Below are 4,960 nucleotides of genomic sequence, written 5' to 3'. Positions count from 1 at the left end.
TCATTCCTCATCTCTCTCTCTCTCTCTCTCCCCACATTCCCGTCACTCTTCAAGCTGTCTCTGTCAAATAAAGCTCAAAATGGCCAACAAAAATATCTAAAAAAAAAAAGAAGAAGAAAGAAACCTGTGGGTGACGTTGCAGATCCAATATCCATTCTTTGTACTCCCAGTGATTTACACCCACTAAACATCAATAAGTTCATTAGTTTCTGCACATCATGAGCAGCTGAGGTGGTTCTGGCATCTGATTAGGATGCCTCCTGCGCACCTTCCTTTGGAGGCACGTCCAACTGGGAGGAGACCCCGGGGCAAAGCCAGAACCTGCTGGAGGGACTATATAGACCATCTAGCCTGGGAACGCCTCGCTATCCTCCAGGAGGAGCTGGAGTGTTTTGCCGGGGATAAGGACGTCTGGAGTGCCCTCCATCGTGACCTGACCTTGGATAAGAGAAAGAAAATGGATGGATGGAAGGTTGAAGAAAAGTGCAGTTTAAGCTTACCAACTGTCATTATTCTTTCCAAAACACATGTCGCTAATTAAATGTATTGCATATAAATAATAATTTGAAGGTAACGTTAGGATATGACAGCATAAATGACTGAAAAGCTGGCTGCTCAGTGATTGTGATAATATTTGGTCTCCACTGCTGTTTTGCAGTCTGATGGCAGTGGGCACAAATTAGTGGTGAGGTGGCTGAATGAGCTGCCCCTCTATGCCCCTCACGGCTAGTCATGGAAGGGGTGATGGGGGGTTATCTAGGATGGCTTTTGATCTTGTACTCCATTCTCCTCTCTGCCACTGACTCCAGGCTGCCCCGACCATAACACTGTCACACCACAGCAAAGAACAGATTGGTGTTGAGGGGGAAGTCATGAGGTGTAAAGACCAATGAGGTCTATCAGTCATGTACCCCTTTCAGACTAGTTCTTTGTGTTGTGTATGCATGCAGACATTTGTAGCTGAAATGAGCTCTACAGTTCAAACTTCAAAAACAACGTTTGACAATCAAAAACACCTAATGTTAAAAATACTTTTCTCATCCCTCTCGTCCACTCTCACTCAAGCAGGCCATTAGAGCACTTCTAACATCCTGTCATTCAACTCTGACTCAGTTTTGCAAGGTGTTGAATGATGTGTGCACTGACACTTTGTCAAAGCATTCAGAAGAGTGTTTTGCTGATTTGGCACCCCTGTGGTTCCTGCTCACCAGAAGGACCTTTTTAAAAGGGTTGGGCAAATAAAAAGGTTTGACAAGTTTGTATCTGTGATTAGAAGAAGTCTGAATGTAAACACGAGGCAATTTAAGAATGATCAGTTTTGGTACATAGGGAAGCCCTAAACGGTTGTGCATTAATATATTTTATATGTCCATTTTCTCGAGGTAACTGACTTTGTTTTCCAGAGATAACAACATAATTAATGTGAGATCTCTGATATAACAAATCAAATATGATGAGCGTGACAGTGTCATCACATGTTACGTGATGTGACTGATTGTTCCTGACATTTTTACACTAAATGATGTTTCCTGCAATGATTTAATATACTACTGTAATGTAATAATGAACATGGATTAAGTAATGCTGGACAAGGATCAGAGTACTGAGGGGCAGTCAATAGAGCTTGCGTGGAGCTGTAGAACCACAGCACAGAGTTGTGAAGTTGTATCATAACTTCATGGTCAATAAAGATAAATGGAGAATGCTCATGCTCGGGATTGTGCATGTTATTGAAGATAACAGCTATTATTAACAGCTATTATCCTTTTTATTCCCCGAGATCTCTAATTATGTCACATGTGTTATAAGAGTAGTGTAGTTCCCTTAGTGCATTGTCTAAAGTGTGTACATAAGGTGTGAATTAGAGCTTCCGTAGTTTACAGGCAATCTAATGTAAGTTTAATATTTCAGAAATTCAGATGAATGTCAATCATCGTTAACACTCTTCTCACTTGCAGTTGTTAATATGTTTCACTCTGCATGTACAGGACAATAATTGTTCGCTCGCTTTGAAAGTGTACTGACATCTGAATCTTCCACTGCTGCTTCAGTCATTATTATTGTTCTGCTGCAGATGAAATAAAGTCACGAGCACGGTTGGTGACAGAGAACCAAAACTTCAAAGCTTCTAAAAATGAAACGAATAAAACAACAATTAAAGGAGCAAGAAGAGTGTAGCTGAATGCAACATTTTTGTTTAAAAAATTAAATTAAGTAAGAACATAAACAAAGATGATGCTTTTAATCTACGTGTTACTTTACATGCTTTAGAGAATGAATTTGGTGTTCAGTTTTCTTCTCATCAACAAATCCAATTCAGACAAAATAAGTGTTGATTTGCCTGTTAATAATTTCTGACTTTCTACTTCGTTTCTGGCCTCAGACCCAAGCCCAACTTTTTTATTACGAGAGAAATCAGTTGCTAAAAAATACAGTGCCCAGCTGTTTCAGCAGATAACATTTTGGAGTTGTTTTAACACTCAAACAGGATTAAGTAATGCATTTGTTGTTTACGGGATTAATACACGTTGGGTGGAATTATGGAAGTATTTCTACCAGCAGGATGGTATATATGGTAGTGACTCAAAACAAACTTCACTGTGTGTGTGTTCATCGTAATGAAGAAACATGTTGTGCACCAATGTGGCACTGGAGACAACGATAACACAACTACAAGAGGATAAAGAACACAGATTTTTCCTCAACTGCCAACATAAGACTCACATTTGAGGTTTTAAATTAAATGCAGGATTAGTAGATGTTAGCATGCTGACACGCAAAACTAAGACATGAATTTCTCGGAGGTATTATCCTGGCGCCACACCAACACTTGGTTTACAAAGATAACCACAGAGAGTCCTCTCTGTTCAACCAAATATCTCCTCACCGTTCCTACATCCAACACATCAAACAGACACTCATTACCCGGAATCAATATTGCCCTCCATCTTAAAGCAGCAAGTCTTTGTTGTCAAACCTTCGGATATTACAACACAATCGTTAGAGCTGGCAATGTTTACTTCTCTATCCTAGACACACCACATAATTTAAAACCTATATGGATTACTTTACATACTGATTGTAAGTCACATGTTCTTGTAATAAGTTTATCTTTCACTGGCAAGGACTACAGATACCTTAAAATTAGTTATTAACAAAGACTAAAGATTGTGAGTGAACTGTGAACTCTTGCACTTCTTTGGTCTGTTGCTGCATTGTGAGGAAGCTTTGACTTATTCAGAAGCTTGTGGAGAGGAAGACGAGGGAGAAATTGGAGAAGATAGCCACTACACTGGGGACATGACGATGATGATCAGTATCTCCTTGCCACATGTTCGTATGGCCTCTTATTGTTTAACAGCTAGCTTGGAAACAACTATTTAAGACCTACAAGAAGTCCTGTTTTTGTGCATATTCCAGAAATTGGAAATGGAATGGACCAGCAAATGGGAGGATCCAGCATTGTATCTTGGGTATACAGCATGGCAGCTGTGTAGTTGTTTATAACATGTTTTTTGGCAAATACTACGTGAGACAAGAACGACCATCTGACGCTGCTTGATGGATATGTCACAGAGCGGCTGTGACCTTGTTAAGTTCATCTGCATGTCGAATTTGAAAACAAGATGTTGACCCATCCTGATGAATGAAAAAACATCAATTACCGTTCGCATCTTTTGCATGAATACTGGCTCGTCCGTCCCCTGTCAAGCCTGTTTCCCAGGAAAAAGGATACGTATACGAATAATTTACAAGAGCAGATACATTATTTATTAGGCGCATATAGCAAAAAATTAATGCAGTTCAAAACAATAATTCTGCAATAAGTCCGACCTTTGTGAAGGTGAGCTGTTTGTGTTGATTAAATTTCATGTTTGTTTTGGAGGATGCAGTTTGTGGTGCGGTTGAGTTTTATTGCATTACACAGAGAGGTGTTTGTGTTCTACCATCATGGATATAAATTATATTAAATAATAATTTAAAAAGAAATAGAAACATTTTTACTGCATTAGATTTTTACCAGGTGTACTGCCTGTAATAAACTGGCAACTGAGTGTTGAGATTGAAATGTAATTCTGTCCCTATAACAGTGTTTATATCTGAACGTGCAACATCTGCAACATGTCCATGTATATATCCACTTGTGGTAACTTAAGTATGCTTATATTAGTTTGTACACTGTTTAGATATGCAAAGCACTAGATGAAGGAATACAAGAATATGTTGCTCTGTCGTCAGTTTTGCTCTGGAGCTGACTATGTGGTTTATTTCTTGTGAAAGAATAAACTGCTTGCTCTGACAATTTGTGAAAAGGAATTGGAAAAGAGGTCCAAGACTCTGACTTTGTATCTTCAACATTTTCTTTTGATACCACTCTCAAATCTCTATGCCAAATATAAACAGCTTGCCTGTGTGTGTCCAACAAATCAGCCTCCCGGCTCCACTAAAGCTCACTGATTAGCATGTTGTATCTTGTTTGTTAAATCAGTACAAACATTTGAACAGAGCCAGGATTTATGCCTGTTTACATCCTTTATGGTAAGCGGAGATAGTCGACATAGCTTCATATGTAACACACAAACACATGAGTGATATAGATATTCTCATCTAACTCTTTCCAAGAAGCCTCGGTTAGATGTTGAAGTCTAAAGTGATTTAACACAAAAAAGGAGACCTTTACTTTGTTTCACATCCTTAGATCTTCTGTGGACTGAAAACTTTTGTGTGTATATAAATGGACTGAGGAGCACTCTCGGGAGAACAGTACCATGTCAATACCATACATTAGCTGGTAAGAGAGGATGAAAGAATTTTTATTTATTTTTTTTTACATTTACAGATTCAACAGAAGACGTAAACAATTAAGAATCCTTGTGCGACTGACTTCTTACCTTTTTGCATTGAACCCTAGTAATTGCTACCAAACTGTTATTTGGAGAAAGTGTTGTTAATTTCACCG

This window comes from Larimichthys crocea, chromosome XXI (assembly GCF_000972845.2).
Source record: "Larimichthys crocea isolate SSNF chromosome XXI, L_crocea_2.0, whole genome shotgun sequence".
NCBI lineage: Eukaryota > Metazoa > Chordata > Actinopteri > Sciaenidae > Larimichthys > Larimichthys crocea.
The sequence above is the reverse complement of the archived record's forward strand: the minus strand, read 5'-3'. Positions refer to the sequence as shown.